This window comes from Saimiri boliviensis, chromosome 19 (assembly GCF_048565385.1).
Source record: "Saimiri boliviensis isolate mSaiBol1 chromosome 19, mSaiBol1.pri, whole genome shotgun sequence".
Lineage (NCBI taxonomy): Eukaryota > Metazoa > Chordata > Mammalia > Primates > Cebidae > Saimiri > Saimiri boliviensis.
In genome coordinates, this window is record NC_133467.1 from 17,997,785 (window position 1) to 18,018,055 (window position 20,271).

Below are 20,271 nucleotides of genomic sequence, written 5' to 3' on the forward strand. Positions count from 1 at the left end.
AAGGACAAAATTTGTAAATATTTTATGAATGAGAAGAAACTGCATTTAGTATCTGTTTGCTAGGAAAGGAACTAAAGAAATGCATATCAATGAAAAGTTGACATGGTGGCTCATGCCTGTAATTCCAGCAGTTTGGGAGGCTGAGGCAGGTGAATCATGAGGTCAAGAGATTGAGACCATCCTGGCTGACATGATGAAACCCCGTCTCTGCTAAAAATACAAAAATTAGCTGAGTGTGGTAGCACATGCCTGTAGTCATAGCTACTTAGGAGGTTGAGGCAGGAGAATCGCTTGAAACCAGGAGGTGGAGGTTGCAGTGAGCCGACATGAGGTCACTGCACTGTAGCCTGGTGACAGGGCAAGTCTCCATTGAAAGAAAGAAGAAAGAGAGAGGAAAAAAAAAAGAGAGAGAGAAAAAGAGAAAGACAGACAAATAAATTAGAGCAGTTTTATTCCATTTTTATTTCTTTATGGCTTTACAATTTTTTGTGAACAGGAGCACCCAGATACATAAAGCAAGTCCTGAATGACCTACAAAGAGACTTAGACTCCCGCACAATAATACTGGAAGACTTTAACACTCTATTGTCAGTATTAGACAGATCAACGAGACAGAAAATGAACAAGGAAATCCAGGACTTGAATGCAGATATAAACCAAGTGAACTTAATAGACATTTACAGAACTCTCAACCCCAAATCCACAGAATATACATTCTTCTCAGCACCACATCACACTTACTCTAAAATCAATCACAAAATTGGAAGTAAATCACTCCCTAGCAAATACAAAAGAATGGAAATTATAACAAACAGTCTCTCAGACCACAGTGCAATCAAATTAGAACTCAGGATTAAGAAACTAACTCAAAACCACACCACTTCATGGAAAATGAACAACTGGCTCCTGAATGTAGACTGGATAAACAGTGAAGTGAAGGCAGAAATAAAGATGTGAACGAAAACAAAACACACCAGATTCTCTGAGACACATATAAAGCAGTGTCTACAGGGAAATTCATAGCAATAAATGCCCACATGAGGAGTAAGGAAAGATCTAAAATCGACACCCTATCATCAAAATTGAAAGAATTAGAGGAGCAAGATCAAAGAAATTCGAAAGCTAGCAGATGACAAGAAATAACTAAGATCAGAGCAGAACTGAAAGAGATAGAGACACAAAAATCCTTCAAAAAAATCAACAAATCCAGGAGCTGCTTCTTTGAAAAGATCAACAAAATAGACCACTAGCCAGACTAATTTAATAAAGAGAGAGAAAGAATCAAATAGATGAAATAAAAACTGATAATGGGGGAGATCACCACAGATTCCATAGAAATACAAACTACCATCCGAGATGACTACAAACAACTCTATGCACACAAAAAAGTAAATGTGGAAGAAATGGACAAATTCCTGGACACTTGCACTCTCCCAAGACTAAACCAGGAAGAAGTTAAAACCCCGAATAGACCAATAACAAGGGCTGAAGTTGAGGCAGCAATTAATAGCCTACCAATCAAAAAAGTCCAGGTCCACATGGGTTTTCAGTTCAATTCTACCAGAAGTACAACGAGGAGATGGTACCATACCTTCTGAAACTATTCCAAATAATACAAAAAGAGGGAATTCTCCCCAACTCATTTTATGAGACCAACATCATCCTGATACCAAAACTGGGAAGTTATTCAAAAAGAAAACTTCAGGCCAATATCAATGATGAACATCAATGCAAAAATACTGGCAAATTGAATCCTACAGCAAATCAAAAAGCTTATTCATTGTGATCAAGCAGGTTTCATCCCAGGGAAGCAAGGCTGGTTCAACCTGTGCAAGTCTATAAACGTAAACCATCACATAAACAGAACCAAAGACAAAAAACAAATAATTATCTCAATAGATGCAGAGAAGGCCTTTGACAAAATTCAACAGCCCTTTATGCTAAAAACTCTCAATAAACTAGGTAGCAATGGAATATGTCACCAAATAATAAAAGCTATTCACGACGAACCCACAGCCAATATCATACTGAATGGGCAAAAACTGGAAGCATTCCCTTTGAAATCTGGCACAAGACAAGGATGCTCTCTCTTACCACTCCTACTCAATATAGTATTGGAAGTTCTAGCCAGAGCAATCAGGCAAGAAAAAGAAATAAAAGGTATTCAATTAGGAAAAGAAGAAGTCAAATTGACTCTATTTGCAGACATCATGACTGTATACCTAGAAGACCCCATCATCTCAGCCCAAAATCTCCTGAAAGCGATAAGCAACTTCAGCAAAGTCTCAGGATACTAAATCAACGTGCAGAAATCACAAGCATTTCTATACACCAATAACAGACAAAAAGCCAAATCAAAATGGAACTCCCATTCACAATTGCTACAAAGAGAATAATGTATCTAGGAATACAACTTACAAAGGATGTAAAGGACATCTTCAGGGAGAACTACAAACCACTGTTCAAGGAAATAAAAGAGGACACAAACAGATAGAAAAACATTCCATGCTCATGATTGGAAAGACTCAATATCGTGAAAATGGCCATACTGCCTAAAGTAATTTATAGATTCAACACTATCCCCATCAAGCTACCAACGACCTTCTTCATAGAACTGGAAAAAACCACTTCAAACTTCATATGGAACCAAAAGAGAGCCCACATAGCCAAAACAATCCTAAGCAAAAAGAACAAAGCTGGAGGCCTCATGCAGCCTGACTTCAAACTATACCACAAGGCTACAGTAATCAAAATGTCATGGTACTGGTACCGAAACAGAGACATAGACCAAAGGAACAGAACAGAGGCCTCAGAAACAAAACCACACATCTACAATCACCTGATTTTAACAAACCTGACAAAAACAAGCAATGGGTAAAGGATTCCCTGTTTAATAAATGGTGTTGGGAAAACTGGCTAGCCATGTGAAGAAAGCAGAAACTGGACCCCTTTCTGACACTCTACATTAAAATTAACTCCAAATGGATTAAAGATCTAAACTTAAGACCTAACACCATAAAAACCCTAGAAGAAAACCTAGGCAAAACCATTCAGGACATGGCATAGGCAAGGACTTCATGGCTAAAACACCAAAAGCAATGGCAACAAAAGCCAAAATAGATAAATGGGATCTAATTAAACTCCAGAGCTTCTGTATAGCAAGAGAAACAATCACTAGAGCAAACTGGCAACTAAATGAATGGGAAAAAATTTTTGCAATCTACCCATCTGACAAAGGACTAATGCCCAAAATCTACTAAGAACTAAAACAGATTTATAAGAAAAAAAAACAAACAAATCCATTCAAAAGTGGGTAAAGGATATGAACAGACACTTTTCAAAAGAAGACATACATGCGGCCAACAAACATGAAAAAATGCTCATCATCACTGGTCATTAGAGAAATGCAAATCAAAATCACACTGAGATACCATCCCACACCAGTTAGAATGGTGATCATTAAAAACTCTGGAGACAACAGATGCTGGAGAGGATATGGAGAAATAGGAACACTTTTACACTGTTGGTGAGATGTAAATTGTGCAACCATTGTGAAAGACGGTGTGGCAATTCCTCAAGGATTTAGAAATAGAAATTCCATTTGACCCAGCAATCCCATTACTGGGTATATATCCAAAGAATTATAAATTGTTCTATTATAAAGACACATGCACATGTATGTTCATTGTGGCACTGTTTGCAATAGCAAAGACTTGGAGCCAACCCAAATGTCCAACAATGATAGAATGGATAAAGAAAATGTGGCACATATACACCATGGAATACCATGCAGCCATAAAAAATGATGAGTTCGTTTCCTTCATAGGGACATGGATGAACCTGGAAACCATCGTTCTCAGCAAACTGACACAAGAACAGAAAACCAAATACTGCATGTTCTCAATCATAGGTGGATGTTGAACAATGAGAACACATGGACACAGGGAGGGGAGCATCACACACTGTGGTCAGCTGGGGAACTAGGGGAGGGACAGCAGGGAGTGGGGAGGATGGGGAGGGATAATGTGGAGAGAAATACCAGATATAGGTGATGGGGGAATGAAAGTGAGAAACCACCTTGCCATGTATGTACCTATGCAACAATCCTGCATGATCTGCACATGTATCCCGGAACATAAAGTACAAAAAAAAAAAAAGAGTCAGGATGATCAGGTGATCATCCAATTATCTACAATCTCTTCTGGAAAATACAACTGGAGGAAACTTTCTAGCTCATTCTTTAAGGCCAATATTACCCTAATATCGAAACCAAACAAAGACATTACAAGAAAGGAAAATTACACACACATATCTCTCATTAACACACAAAAATCTCAACAAAATATTAGGAAATTGAATTCAATAGTGTATATAAAGAATTATATACTACAACCAATGAGACTTATTACAGGTAGGCAAGGCTGGCTCATTATTGAAAAATAAAAATAAAAAAATGTAATCTATGACCTCAATAGCTAAAGAAGAAAATTAATGTAACTTCAGCATTTGATCCAGAGAAAACACTTGACCACATCCAATACCCGTTTACAATTTTTTAAACTCTCAACAAATTCAGAATAAATGGGAAATTCCTTAATTTTTTAAGTAATAACTACAAAAGATACTTAAAATTATAGGTGTCTATGAAGTTGGTGAGGTTCTCAAAAAAAAAAAAAGAAAGACAAAAGAAAAGAAAAAATTATCAGTTGGACATGGTAACTCACTCCTGTAATCCCAGTACTTTGGGAGGCCGGGGCGGGCAGATCAGGAGGTCAAGAGATCGAGACCATTCTCACCATGATGAAACCCCGTCCCTACTAAAAATACAAAAATTAGCTGGGTGTGGTGGCATGCGCCTGTAGTCCCAGCTATTCGGGAGGCTGAGGCGGAAGAATCACTTGAACCCAGGAGGCAGATGTTGCAGTGAGCCAAGATTGCGCCACTGCACTCCAGCCTGGCGACAGAGCAAGACTCCATCTCAAAAAATGAAAAAATAAAACATAAATAAATTAAATTTTTTAAAAAGCTGGCACCGCCGGGCGCGGTGGCTCAAGCCTGTAATCCCAGCACTTTGGGGGGCCGAGGCGGGTGGATCACGAGGTCAAGAGATCAAGACCATCCTGGTCAACAAGGTGAAACCCCGTCTCTACTAAAAATACAAAAAGTTAGCTGGGCATGGTGGCGCATGCCTGTAATCCCAGCTACTCAGGAGGCTGAGACAGGAGAATTGCCTGAATCCAGGAGGCGGAGGTTGCGGTGAGCCGAGATCGCGCCATTGCACTCCAGCCTGGGTAACAAGAGCGAAACTCCGTCTCAAAAAAAAAAAAAAAAAAAAGCTGGCACCTTCTCCTTCTCTCGCTTGCCTCTCTCTCTCACTATGTGATCTCCGCATACACTAGCTCCCCTTTGCCATCCACCATGAATGAAAACAGTCTGAGGCTCTCACCAGAAACAGACCATGCTTCTTATAAAGCCTGCAGAACCGTTAGCCAAATTAACCTCTTTTCTTAAATAAATTACTCAGTCCCAGGTGTTCATTTATGGCAACACAAAGTGGACCAAGACAGATAGTAATTAAGATGTTAATAACAGGGGAAGCTAGATGTGGAATACTGTCATTACATTCATGAATTACATAACATTACAGTCCATGATGGGCCTTATGTACAACAGTGGTTCTGTATTACAATAGAGCTGAAAAATTCCAATTGTCTAGTGATGCTATAGCCATTGTAATTCAGTGTAAGGCATTCCCCATGTGTTTGTAGGGATGTTGGTGTAAACAAATCTACTTTACTACCAGTTTTATAAAAGTATTGCACTTACAATTATATACAATATGTAACATCTGATAATGATAATGATAATAAATGACTGTAACTGATTTATGTATTCACCATACTATACTTTTTAATCATTATTTTATTTTATCTTATTTTTTTATTTATTTGAGAAAAGGTCTCATTCTGTCACCCAGGCTTGGGTACAGTGGTGCAAGCACAGCTCACTGCACTTCAGCCTACCAGATTCAAGCAAGTAGCTGAGACCACAGGCAGGAGTCACCACATCCTGTTATAAAAAAAAAAAAAAATTGTAGAGATAGGGTCTCACTATGTTGCCAGGCCTGGTCTCAAACTCCTGAGCTCAAGTGATCCTCTAGCCTTGATCTCCCAAAGTGCTGGGATTACAGGCATGAGCCACTGCACCTGGCCTTTATCATTATTTTAGAGTGTACACATTCTACTTTTATTTTAAAAACAAGTAAACTGTAAAACAGCCTCAGGCAGTTTGTTCAGGAGGTATTTCAGAAGAAGACACTGTCATCACAGCAGATGATAACTCTATGCATGTTACTGCCCCTTAACACTTTCCAGTGGACAAGATGTGACATGAAAGACAGTGATATTGATGATCCTGACCCTGTGCAGGCATAGGCTAATGTGTGAGTTTGTATCTTAATTTTTAACAAAGAATTTAAAGAGTGAAAAAAATTTAATATTAAAATGCTTATAAGGAGATAAAGAAAATGTTTCTGTACAATTGCACAAGGTATTTGTGTTTTTACCTAAATTTTATTACAAAAAGTTAAAAAGTTGCAATAAGCTAAGTTTAATTTATTGTTGAAATAAAATTTTTAAAATAAATTTAATGTAGCCTAAGCGTTTAGTGTTCAGTCTATGGTGGTATGTAGTAATCGTCTAGTTCTTCACATTCAAGGATCACTCACTCACTGACTCACCCAGAGCAACTTCCACTCCTGAAAGCTCCCTTTGTGATGCATGCTCTGTACAAGTATACCATCTTTTATCTTTTATTATAATTATTATCATTTTTGTTTTTGTTTTAGAGATGGTGTCTCCTTATGGTATACAGGCTGGTCTTGAACTCCTAGACTCAAGAAAGTCTCTCACCTTTGCTTCCCAAATCGCATATTTTCACTGTATCTTCTCTATATTTAGGTATGTTTAATATCTAAAAACCATAAATACTATAGTGTTACAATTGCCTGCAGTATTTGGTACAATGACCTGCTATATAGATTTGTAGCCTAAGAGAAATAGACTATACCATACAGCCTAGGTGTGCAGTGGGCTACAGCATCTAGGTTTCTGTAAGTATACCCTGTGCCTATGATGTTCATACGATAATGAAATTGCCTAACAATACATTTCTCAGAACATATCTTCATCTTTAAGCAACGCACGACTGTATAGAGTATCTGCCTGTATTATCTTCACAATTTTTCTGTAAATCTAAAACTGTTCTAAAACATAAGCTTATTACACACACACCATACACAATTTCTTCCTCATCGTAAGCAGACTTATACAGTACCACATCCCCTCTCCTTCCTCACTAGGACCCTACTGGAGAGGGGAGATTTCTTTTAAGAAATTGCAAATGACCAGGCATGGTGGCTCACATCTGTAATCCTAGCACTTTGGGAGGCCAAGGCAGGCAGATCACTTGAAGTAAGGAGTTCTAAACCAGCCTGGCCAACATAGTGAAACCATGGCTCTACTAAAAATATTTTTTAAATTAGCTGGGCGTGGTAATGGGTGCCTGTAATCCCAGCTACTCCTGCTGAGGCAGGAGAATCGCTTGAACAGGGGAGGTGGAGGTTACAGTGAGCTGAGTTTGTGCCACTGCATACCAGCCTGGGTGACAGAGTGAGACTCTGTCTCAAAAAGGCAGAAAAAGAAATGGATACAAAGCCGGTAAAAAACTTCACATGAAAATCTTAAAAATAAATGATTGGAACAAAGATAGCAAAAGAGAAATAGATGATACTGGGACGCTAATAAGAAGGCCCTTTATGCTGTAGAATGAGTTGGGACTTTACCTAAGGGAATGGGAAGCCACTAAATAGTTTTCAGTGAGAATGTGACATAACATGATTTGCATTTGCAGCCAGTTTGAAATTTATACATGATGACTCATGTACAAAAATATAACTCTATTTTCTATAAAACAGCTCAACTAGCTTAAAAGTGCTCACTCTATCTTAGTAGCAGAAATAACTTGAATGCATATTTTTGAGGGCATCCATCACTCTGAAAAAAGAAACAATAATTTCTCAGTTAACTCAGCTTACTTGAGAATAAATACTTAGCGTTTATTTCCCCTCTTCCTTTTCTACTCTTATCCATTAGTGTTACGGTTTGAATGTGTCCAACAAAGGTCATATGTTGGAAACTGAATTCCCAATGCAACAGTGTTGAGAGGTAGGGCCTTTAAGAGGTGATTAGGTCATAAGGGCTTTGTCCTCATAAGTAAGTTAATTCTGTGGTATGTGAGTGGATTCATTATGGTGGTTGTGGCATCCTTACAAAGGATGAGTTCAGCCCCTTCCCTCTTGCACAGGCTCTCTCTCCATGTGATGCCTTGGCCATATTATGACATAGCAAGAAGACCCTCACAAGATACTTCCCCTCAATCTCAGACTTCCCAGCCTCCAGAACCTACGTATGTTTAAAAAGTTAACTGTTAAACAGCCTCAGGCAGGTCCTGAAGGAGGTATTTCAGAAGAAGGCATTGTTATCATAGGAGATGGCAGTTCCATGTGTGTACTGCCAAGTGAAGACCTTCCACTGGGACGATAAACTTATATTATGTGTAAGTTACCCAGTCTCAGGTATTCTTTTACAGCAGCAAAAAATGAAGTAAGACATTTGGTAAAGGGGACTAAATGTATTGATGACTTAGGTAATGCCTGGTATTGGAAAGGAAAGTATGATACAGGTGCCTCCCTTTGGTATTTTTGGCCTGAGTCCTTAAACATACATCAGCATTTATTGAGCTATAGTTGTTCCTACCTGTATTTACGTATCACAGAGAAGCACTTTCAGCTGATAAAATGAGGAAGTATTGCACGGTAGTTTAAAAGCCTGGATCATGGCGCCAGATTGCCTAAATTCAGATTCCAGTTCTACCACTTACTACCTTAACCTCTCTGTGCTACAGTTTTCTCATCTATAAAATGGAGATGTTTGTAGCACCTACCGTGTAGGGTTGTTTTTCTGGTGAGGAGGAGTGAGTCAACACATGAAAGAATTTAAAACAATGCTTGACATTGTAAATGCTAGGTAAGTGTCAGTTATTATTATAAACATCTATAGTACACAATATTACATTTTGAATGTGATTTATTTAGAAATAATTTTAGATTTGCAGAAACAGTATATAGTTCATTGTACACCCTTCACTCAGTTTCTCCTATTGTTAATATCCTACATAACCATGGTACCTTTTTTGAAACCAAAAGATTAACATTGGTACATTTCTATTAAGTAAACTTGCAAACTTTATTTGGATTTTATCAGTTTTCCAATTAATGCCCTTTTAATGTTTTAGGATCCAATCCAGAATACCACATTACAGTTAGTCTATTATAGTTCTAAAATATCACAAAGAAATTTCTGCTTCTAGCCATGGCAGAACAATGGCTATTAGACTTTTGTCAACACCGGAGTATCAAATACAACATAAAAATTAACAAACCATGTGAGGCAATTTTGTTCAGGCACTGAACAGCAGTCAGCACATGACTGAACATTGAGAAAATAGAAACACTCAAAGTGAGCCTCTCCATCATCTCAGATTTTGTCAGGGACATTTTTTTTTTCACAGAGGATGGAAGCAAAGGCCAGGTAGAACAGCAACCTTGTTGAGCTGAAGCAGCAGAGGTAAGAGTGAGAGAGACTTCTGGAATAGGTGGAATTTGTGAAGCAGGGGACCTGAGAAGAAGGGGCTGCATATGAAAAAAAACACAAATATATATCTGGGATTCAACAGGGTGACAGGGACATGGGCTAGTTAGCTCAAGCACAGGACAAGACTGATTGATCTAGCAGGAATTGCCCGCCACAGAGTTGGGAGCTAAATTATGATCATACATTGAAGTCCCGGCTCAGCCAGAGTTGAGAGACATCACTTACCATCTTGGGAACACCGCTGAAACTTCAGAAAGGCCAAGTTCTTCAGTAAGAGCCATGCTCCAGAGTATATGTTACACTCTAGGACTAAGCTGAAGACTGAAACCTAACAAGAACAAAGGATCTTTCATTAGTTCAACTTACTGCCAGAACAAAATTCAACCTTATTTACAGAAAAAGAATCTAATTCAGGCTCTCTACAATATATCAACCAGAGTGTCCATATATTATAATGGACATACGTATGTTTATAAATGTGAAATAGTGATTGGTATATATAGGGTAATACTGATAGCAACCCTAAAAACTAATGCAATGTAGTATAGCTAAAAACCAATAGAGTAATTATACTAGAATACTAAAGTAACATTCATTTTTTAATCTTCTTTTTAAAAATTTTTACCATTTTTTAAAAAAATGTATTTTAAGTTGAAGGGTACATATGCAGGTTTGTTACATAGGCAAACTTGTGCCCTAGGGTTTTTTATACAGATTATTTCATCCTCCAAGTATTAAGCCTGGTACCCATTAATTATTTTTCCTTATATTCTACCTCTTCCCACCCTCTACCCTCTGACAGGCCCAACTGGCTATTATTCTCCTCTATATTCCATGTGTTCTCATCATGTCTGGTCAATTTTAGAGTATGTGCCATGTGGTAATTAGAAGGAAATATATTCTATTGTTTTGGTGTGGAAAGCTCTGTATATGTCTGTCAGGTCCATTTGATCCAGTTCTGAGTTCAGGTCCTAAATATAGTTGTTAATTTTCTGTTTTGATGATGTGTCTAATACTGTCAGTGGAGTTTTGAAGTCTCCCACTATTATTGCATGGGAATATAAGTGTCTTTGAGGTTCTCTAAGTATTTGCTTTATGAATCTTGGTGCTCCTGTGTTGGGTGCACAAATACAGTCAAGTCTTCTTTTTGAACTCTTTACCATTATGTAATGCCCTTCTTTGTCTCTTTTGATCTTAGTTGGTTTATGTCTGTTTTGTCTGAAATTAAGATTGCAACTCCTTTTTTCTGTTTTCCATCTGCTTGGTAGATTTTTCTCCATTCTTTTATTTTGAGCCAATGTGTGTCACTGTATGCGAGATGGGTCTCTTGAAGACAGCATATCATTTGTTCTTGGTTCTTTATCTAGCTTGCCACTCTGTGCCTTTTAATTGGGTTATTTAGCCCATTTACATTCAAGGCTAGTATTGGTAATCATCATCCTGTCATCATGATATTAGTTGGTTATTATGCAGACCTGTTTGTGTGGTTGCTTTATACTATCAATGCTCCGTGTACTTAAGTGTGTTTTTGTTCTGTAGTCTCTAGTAATGGTCTTTCCATTCCATATTTAGTGCTTCCTTCAGGAGCTCTTATAAGGCAAGTCTGGCAGTGACAAATTCCCTCAGCATTTGCTTTTCTGAAAACAATTTTATTTCTCCTTTGCTTATGAAGCTTAGTTTGACCAGATATGAAATTATTGATTGGAATGTCTTCTCCTTAAGAATATTGAAAATATAGGGGCCACAGTTGCAGAGTACCTGGTCTTGGGCACAGTCCTGGTGTGCCTTCTCCAGCTGCTGAGATGGGGCACCAAGTATCAGGGGTGGGTTATTTGGGTTCAGGTGCCCTATAGTCACTGAGGATACCCCTCTTTAGCCATTGCCATTGACTCCAATCTGTCTCTTAAGGAACCCAGGATAGTGGTCAACCAAGAGATGCAGGATTCCATATGCCCATGCACAAGGCTTAAGTTCAGAATTATGGGGTCCAATAAGGAGCAGGAAGTCTCATTTTTATGTGACCACCTTAAATAGTATTCTGGTACCAGTTTTTCCTTTTGATATTTAGTGCTCCTTTCAAGATCTCTTGAAAGGCAGGTCTGGTGGTAACAAATTTCCTTAGCATTTGTTTGTTGCCGGGCGCGGTGGCTCAAGCCTGTAATCCCAGCACTTTGGGAGGCCGAGGCAGGTGGATCACGAGGTCGAGAGATCGAGACCATCCTGGTCAACATGGTGAAACCCCGTCTCTACTAAAAGTGCAAAAAATTAGCTGGGCATGGTGGCACGTGCCTGTAATCCCAGCTACTCAGGAGGCTGAGGCAGGAGAATTGCCTGAACCCAGGAGGCGGAGGTTGCGGTGAGCCGAGATCGCACCATTGCACTCCAGCCTGGGTAACAAGGGCAAAACTCCGTCTCAAAAAAAAAAAAAAAAAAAAAAAAAAAAAGCATTTGTTTGTCTAAAAAGGATCTTATTTCTTCTTTGCTTATGGAGCTTAGTTTGACCAGATATGAAATTATTGGTGGGAATTTCTTTTTTAAATAATATTGAATATTTGTCCCCTATCTCTTCTGGTTAGTAGGGACCTTTCTGCAGAGAGGCCTGCTGTTAGTCTGATGGGCTTCCCTTTGTAGGTGGCCCGACCTTTTTCTCTAGTCTTTTAACATTTTTTTCTTTCATTTTGACCTTGGAGAATCTGATGCTTCTGTGTCTTGGGAATGGTCTTTTGCAAAATATCTTTAAGAGGTTCTCTGCATTTCCTGAATTTGAATGTTGACTTCTCTAGCTAGGCTGGGGAAGTTCTCATAAATGATATCCTAAAATATGTTTTCCAAGCTGGTTCCATTCTCCCCATTTTTTCAGGGACACCAATGAGTCATAGATATGGTCTCTTTACATAATCTCGTATTTCTCAGAGGCTTTTTTGGTTCCTTTTCATTCTTTTTTCTTTATTCTGTCTGACTTTCTTACTTCAGAAGGCCAGTCTTCAAGTTCTGAGGTTCTTGTCTCCACTTTGTCTATTCTGCTATTAATATACGTGATTGCATTATAAAATTCTTATATTGTGTTATCAGCTCTATCAGGTTGGTTACATTATTTTCTATACTGCCTATCTTGTGTGTCAGCTCCTGCACTGTTTATAATGATTTTTCACTTGTTTTATGTACTCATCCATTCTCATACTGCTATAAAGAAATACTTCAGACTGGCCTTCTGTTCGGCTTTTTTCCTGCACAGGAGGGCTGCAGGCAGCCATGGCACCCAGCCATAATGGTATGATCTTGAAGCCCCACTTCCAGAAGGACTGGCAGTGGCATGTGGTCAGATGGTTCAACCAGCTATTCTGGAAGATTTGCAGATGCAAGGCCCAGCAAGCAAAAGCATGCCTCATTGCTCCATACCCTGCATTAGGACCCATCCAGCCCATTATGTAGTCCCACACAGGACAGTAACACAGCAAGGTGTGCACCAGCTTCACTTCAGCTTGGAGGAGCTCAAGGTGGCAGGCATTCACAAGAAGGTGGCCTGGACCATTGGCATCTCTGTGAATTGAAGGAGGTGGAACACGTCCGCTGACTCCCTGAAGGCCGATGTGCAGCAACTGAAAGAGTACCATTCCAAACTCATCCTCTTCCTCAAGAAGCTGTTGGCCTCCAAAAAGGGAGACAGTCCTGCTGAAGAACTCCAATTGGCCACCCAACTGACAGAACTAGTCATGCCCTTCTGGAATGTCTATAAGCAGGAGAAAGCTCAAGTCATTACTGAGGAGGAGAAGAATTTCAAAGCCTTCACCTCATGGCCTGTGTCAATCCCCAGCTCTTTGGCATAATGGCAACAAGAGCCAAGGAAGCTGGAGAATAGGATGTTGAAAAGAAAAAATTAAAGTCCTCTAGTAATAAATTAACAGTAATGCTGGGGGGCAGGGAAATACCAGAGACTGAGTAACTTATAAGGAAAAGAGATTTAATTCACTCATGATTCCACAAACTGTACAAGAAGCATGGCTGGGAAGGCCTCAGGAAACTCCCAATCACAGCAGAAGGTGAACGGGAAGCAGGCACATTTTACATAGCCAGAGAGAAAAAAAAAAAGAGAGAAAGGGGGAGATGCTATACATTTTTTTTAATTATTTTTTTTATTTTTTGAGATGGAGTTTCGCTCCTGTTGCCCAGGCTGGAGTGCAATGGTGTAATCTCGGCTCACCGCAACCTCCGCCTCCTGGGTTCAGGCAATTCTCCTGCCTCAGCCTCCTGAGTAGCTGGGATTACAGGCACACGCCACCATGCCCAGCTAACTTTTAGTATTTTTAGTAGAGACGGGGTTTCACCATGTTGACCAGGATGGTCTCGATCTCTTGACCTCGTGATCCACCTGCCTCGGCCTCCCAAAGTGCTGGGATTACAGGCTTGAGCCACCGCGCCTGGCCTGATGCTATACACTTTTAAACAACCAGATCTTATGAGAATGCACTATAATGAGAACAGAATGGGAGAAATCCACCCCCATAATCTAATCACCTCCCATCAGGACCCTCCTACAACATTGGGGATTACAATTTGACATGAGATTTGGGTGGGGACTCAAATCCAAACCATATCACTTGGATTGGGTTTCAATGTACTCCTGTAACTCCATGATCTTTGTTCCTATCCATATTTTGAATTCTGTTTTTGTCATTTCTGCCATCTCAGTCCAGTTCAGAACCCTTCCTGGAGAAGTAATACAGTTGTTTGTAGGAAAGAAGGCACTCTGGCTCTTTGAGTTTTCAGGGTTCTTACACTGATTCTTTCTCTTCTTGACGGTGGGTCTATCTACCTTCAATCTTTGAGGTTGCTGATTTTTGCATATTTTTTCCTTTTATCTTATTTGATGATCTTGGGGGTTTGATTGTGATATAAGGTAGATTCAGCTAACTGCCTTTATTTCTAGGAAATTTTAGAAGGCCAATGCTCAGCTTCCAACTTCTGGACTGCATGCTCTATTCTGGGGGTCTTATATTGGTTCCCAACTTTGTTCTCCGGCTCCTTGAGGATAGGAATCCACTGTGCTGAGTGGTGGTGGGTGGGGGGTACAGCAGCTGCAGCAGAGTGCTAGTGGGTGCCAGGGTGTCTGCCTTCCTGCAGGTGTTCACCACAGTGGCAGAAGCAACACAGCTGGAGGAGTCAGTGGGGTGGCCCTGCTGGCCACTGTGTGTGCAGCTGCACTGGTGGTGGTGTTGACTCAGGTGCAGGGTGCTGGCAAGAGCAAGTCTGGTAGCCTTCTATGTGCCCTGCAAACAGGGTGATTGCTCAATGTGGCAGAGGATCTGATGTTCTCTCATAGTGTTAACACAAGGGTGGGGTACTGGTGGGGGCAGGGCTGGCTGGCTCTGTGCCCACCAAGGCTCTGTCTGCAATGGCAGTTGGTGGGGGGTGAGAGGACAGACTGCACTCCTGTACACAGGTGGGGCAAGGCTGGGAATTCAGGACCAGCCTGAGTAACATAGGAAGACTCTGTCTCTACAAAAATAAAAACTAAAAAAATTAGGCAAATACGGTGGCACACGCCTGTAGTTTTAGCTACTTGTGAGACTGAGACAGTAGGATCACATGAAGCCAGAAGGATGAGACTGCAGTAAGTTATGATCATGCCACTGCACTCCAGTCTGGGTGACAGTGTGAGACACTGTCTGACAAAATAAACAAATATAAAAATAAAAAGAAATGGGGATATTAATTTCCCTTTTAATAATTAGATAAAAAGGATGTAGAAGACTTTTAAAAAATTATCAACCACCCTAACCTAACTAAACTTTATAGAACAATTTACCCCACCACTGCAGAATTCACATTATTTGTGGTGCACACAGACCATTTGCCAAGATGGACCTTATGCTGGAACATAAAACAAGTCCCAATATATTATAAAAGTTTGAAATTCTCCAGAGTATATTCTTTAAAAGCCAAAATTAAATTATATATTAATAACAATTAAAGATTTTTAAAAGCCTCAAATATTTGGAAATTAACAAACTTCTAGTAACTAGTCAAAGAAGAAATCATAAGAGAAATTAATAAATATTTGAATCTACATAATAATAAATCAAAATTTGTTGGATAGCACTAATGAGCACTGAAAAACAAAAATTACAGGAGGCTATTGCTCTGGACGAAACTCTTATAATACTAGGTCCCAACACACTAGAGTAAACTATCACAATGAAGTCAATGATCACCGAACTGAAACAGAGTTGCTATTACTGCTGTCAGAGAAATCAGGAAAGAGAGATAGCCTAATTTCCCAAACAGGCCAGTTTTAATCTTTAATCAGCGTGATAATGAAGTTCCTTCTGTTTTAATCCTACAATAAAGAACTATCCAAGTAACTAGATGTTAACCAATTGGCTATCTTTCTCTTGATCTGGCCACCTATTCCTGCCTTAAAAAAAAAATTGTGAAGAACAAATAGGTCCTCTTCAAAGGGTTTCCATTTCTGGTTCTTTGTTCTATTCTAAAAAGTAATCTTTTCCATTCATCTATCAGCCCTCCCTATTTCTGCAGTGTCCAAACACACCAGGCATATCCCACGACCTGTATAACTGTTCTTCCCATCAAAAGCCCACCCTTCCACCCTTAACGATGTCAACAGCAGCCAACTGGAATTAGCCTAGATTGTGTGGTCCACCTTAGCCCATAGTGGGAGGACACCTTGGTCGGAACAGGGTCTGCCTTGGGGATAAAAACTGCTTCTCTCCTTTGTTCTGTGCATTCTCCCTTGCCTCTGCCTTGCATGCAAGATGCACCCTTCTATAGAAGTGCTGCCTTGCTTAAAAAAACTTTTGCCTGAGTCTTGGTTCCACTTTAGGGCACCAGGCATTTTACTTCTAACATCTGGGGCTCATCTGGGATTCCCATTCTCCTCTGGGATAGGGGTCTCTGGTCTTCTCCCAGGGGAAACACATTCCCACTGCCTCATTGGCCTCAGGGGCTAAAGATTGGGACCCCACCTGCTGTGATGAATAAACCCAGGCTCTCAGGAATGCTAGAAAGAAAGGCTTGTCTACAAAAACACAGTGGCAACCAGGTAACTCGGTGGACCGACCAAGGTAAGAAAACCCGCAGGGGTGGTGAAGTACTTCCTTGGTGGTCAGGACATCTTGGAGGTTGAAAGCCTGTGAATGGTAACAAGCACTACTGCTATGTGGAGTGAGTGAATCCAATTTGTGATTCCATGGTTACCTCATATGGCTAATGGTGGCCCTTTTGTAGGAATCCTGACCTTGGGATTTACACAGTCCCGCCAATGCTAAAAGGAAACTAATTTCCCTCTGAGGAAAGGGCCAGAGTGGATGAAGAAAGAGAAGGGTGCAAGGAACTTCCAGCAGGAGGGGCTAAAGGATAGGCAAGAAATCTTTAGTATGAAAGATTGAGTCTTAGCAAGCCTTTGGAGGAAGGGGAAGGCAAGAGGCCTCTAGTAAAAGGAAGTTGAGCCACACATACTCTCAAGGAACCATCCAAAACCTCCAGGATGGGAAACACCCCTAGTAAAACAGGGGAAGTTAAGGATGGGGATAGATCCCCTCCAACAGTCCTTTAGGTCTCATGTTAAAATCCTGGAAAGATAATGAATGGACTAAACATAAGAAAAAGCAACAAATAATAAAATACTGCTGTTTCATTTGAACTCAAGAATCAATGCTCAAACTTTTAGTTTTCTGGCCAAAATTTGGGTTGAATGAGGAAAGGATTTGTGAACTTTTAATAGAAAATGTTGCTAGGAGGAGACTTCCTCCCAAGAGGAAATAGATTATGCCGTATGCTGGTGGCAAGAACATGTCCTTTACCCTCCAAAGATTGAAAGGAGCAAGGCAAAAACTACTCTTTGGAGGAAATTTCATTGTAAGCATGCCCCATCAAATTAGAACCTCTGTTAAAAAGCGGTAATTTAATGCTAACCACCGAACCAAACCTAGCAGGTTTCTTAATAGGGAGTCTAAACTTAAAAAGAAAATACACATGTTTAGATTTAATTGACTATCACACAAAGGTTAAACCTAATTCAAGAGAGACTCTTCAAAACAGGATGGCACTCATTTATAGACAGTTCCTCCCAAGTGACTGGGCAAAAAAGACACAACAGGCACTCAGTGATTGATGGAAAATCTCTTTAAGAGAGTCAAAAAAAAAATGCGTATGATTAGTCTATCCAAACTTGTGAGCTGTTTGCACTGAGTCAAGCTTTACAATACCTGCAAAACCATGAAGGAAACATCTAATACTGAATCTAAGAACATCTTTGTGGTAGCTCACACATTTAGAAAAATTTAAACTGAACGAGATCTTTTTTTTTGTTTGTTTTGTTTGTTTGTTTGTTTTGTTTTTTTGAGACGGAGTTTCGCTCTTGTTACCCAGGCTGGAGTGCAATGGCACGATCTCGGCTCACCGCAACCTCCACCTCCTGGGTTCAGGCAATTCTCCTGCCTCAGCCTCCTGAGTAGCTGGGATTACAGGCACGTGCCACCATGCCCAGCTGATTTTTTTGTATTTTTAGTAGAGACGGGGTTTCATCATGTTGACCAGGATGGTCTCGATCTCTTGACCTCGTGATCCACCTGCCTCGGCCTCCCAAAGTGCTGGGATTACAGGCGTGAGCCACCGCACCCAGCCAGATCTTTTTAATAGTAAAGGTCAAAACCTTGTTTATGAAGAGTTAATCACCCAAGAATTAAATAACTTTCAGTTGCCAAAATAAATAGCTATCGTCCATGTCCCTGGACAACCGAATAGCCTGTCTTTTAAAAATCAGGAAAATAACTGAGCAGATCAGATAAGCCAAGAGGGCTGCTGTTTCTTCTGCAGGCCTGTTTTCCACTTTACTCCTTACCTCCCTCCTCCTACCATGATCCCCATTTTCTCTTCTACTAAGAAAGAAAAGACAATAGAAATGGATGATAAAGAGAATGCAGAAGGAAAATGGATATTGCCAGACCAAAAAGAATTGTCCAAACCCCTTTATAAAAGTAATCCTGTCCCATCTGCATCAGAGGACCCACTGGGGACCCCAGGCCATGTGACGCAGTTCTCAGAGTTTATAAATATATAGGAATTTACAACGTAGCCCAACAAGTTACAGATAGTTGCTTACTGATAAAAAATGAATAAATAAAAAATTTAAAAAAATAAACTACAATGGAACTTCCCTTAAGGGAAGGAATCCAAGCTTAAGACCATTCCAAAGTACCCGAACTGATTACACCTCCAACAGATCATGTAAAATACTTATTAATGATAGTACAGAACCTCGCTCACCAAGTCAAAGCTATTCCCTTTTCAAATGCAACAGCCTATAATATAAAGCATTAATTAAAAATACAGTGCTCAAGTTTGGGCTAATAGAAAATATTTACTCAGGCAATAGAACCTATTTGACAGTGCATATCATTAAAAAGCTATCCCAAGGCCTAGACATTAAATAAGACTATCATACTCCTTGGCACCCACCTTCATCAGGGAAGGTAAAAACAAACCTTAAAGAATCACTTAAACCAAATTAGTTCTAGAGACTTAGTTACCAAATGCCTTCCTATTGCCCTGTTAAAAATAGCCTTTCCCTCCCTAATTATATACTTTGTCTCTCCTCTACTTTCCCTTTCCCTAAAACCAAAGGTCTCCCATCACAAGCACTAACCCTGGAGTTCCTAGTCCATCAACATCAGCCTGGGAATCATATCCTCATCAAAAGCTGGAAGGAGGAGGAACTTAAGCCAGCCTGGGAAGGAACTTACCTGATGCTTCAAATCACTGAACCCACAGTCCAGACAGCAGCAAAAGAATGGACCCATCACACCCAAGTCAAGAAAACACCACCACCTCTGGAGTCATGGGCCATTATCCAAGGGGAAAACCTCCTCAAACTAAAGCTAAGAAAAGCTTAACTCTCTTTCATTTATTCTATTGACAATGTTAAATGAGGACGTACTGTATCCTCAAGTTCACTAATTCTTTATTCTTCCAGACAATCTACTGTTGAGTCCCTGCAGTGAATTTTATTTTTCTTCTTGAGCAGCCAGAAAAGACTTCCAGTGAATTTTTTACTGCAATTACTTTACTTTTCAATTCCAGTATTTCCATTTGGTTTTTTATAATTCCTATCTCTTTAGTGTTATTCTCTATTTCAGGCGTCCCCAAACTTTTTACACATGGGGCCAGTTCACTGTTCCTCAGACCACTGGAGGGCCGCCACATACTGTGCTCCTCTCACTGACCACCAATGAAAGAGGTGCCCCTTCCTGAAGTGCGGCAGGTGGGGGGGCCGGATAAATGGCCTCAGGGGGCCGTATGCGGCCGCAGGCCGTAGTTTGGGGACGCCTGATATAGAGCATACCCTTCCTGCTGACAAACTACTTTAGTTCTTATCTCATACTCCTGTAGTTTTCCCTACAAAAGTAGTTCACTCCCCCATACCTAATGCTTTAACACTTTCTACTGAGGGCTCTGGTAACAATGGAAAAGTGGCTGTTTGATGGGAACCATATAATTTCCTCACTCGATCTGGATTTACTAGCACTCAGAGAGCTGAGGT

General features: G+C 40.1%; 1 protein-coding gene and 1 pseudogene across 1 annotated transcript in view; one reads left to right on the top strand and one right to left on the bottom strand.

Moving 5' to 3' along the window:
- PAPPA2 (pappalysin 2) overlaps positions 1–20,271 on the bottom strand; it is a 578,240-nt gene that overhangs the window by 536,662 nt on the left and 21,307 nt on the right. The window contains exon 2 of the mRNA XM_074389559.1: positions 9,939–10,041. The gene's annotated coding sequence lies outside the window, so the exon portion shown is untranslated. The remainder of the gene's footprint in view (positions 1–9,938; positions 10,042–20,271) is intronic.
- On the top strand, positions 12,966–13,656 carry LOC101050193 (large ribosomal subunit protein eL13 pseudogene; annotated as a pseudogene).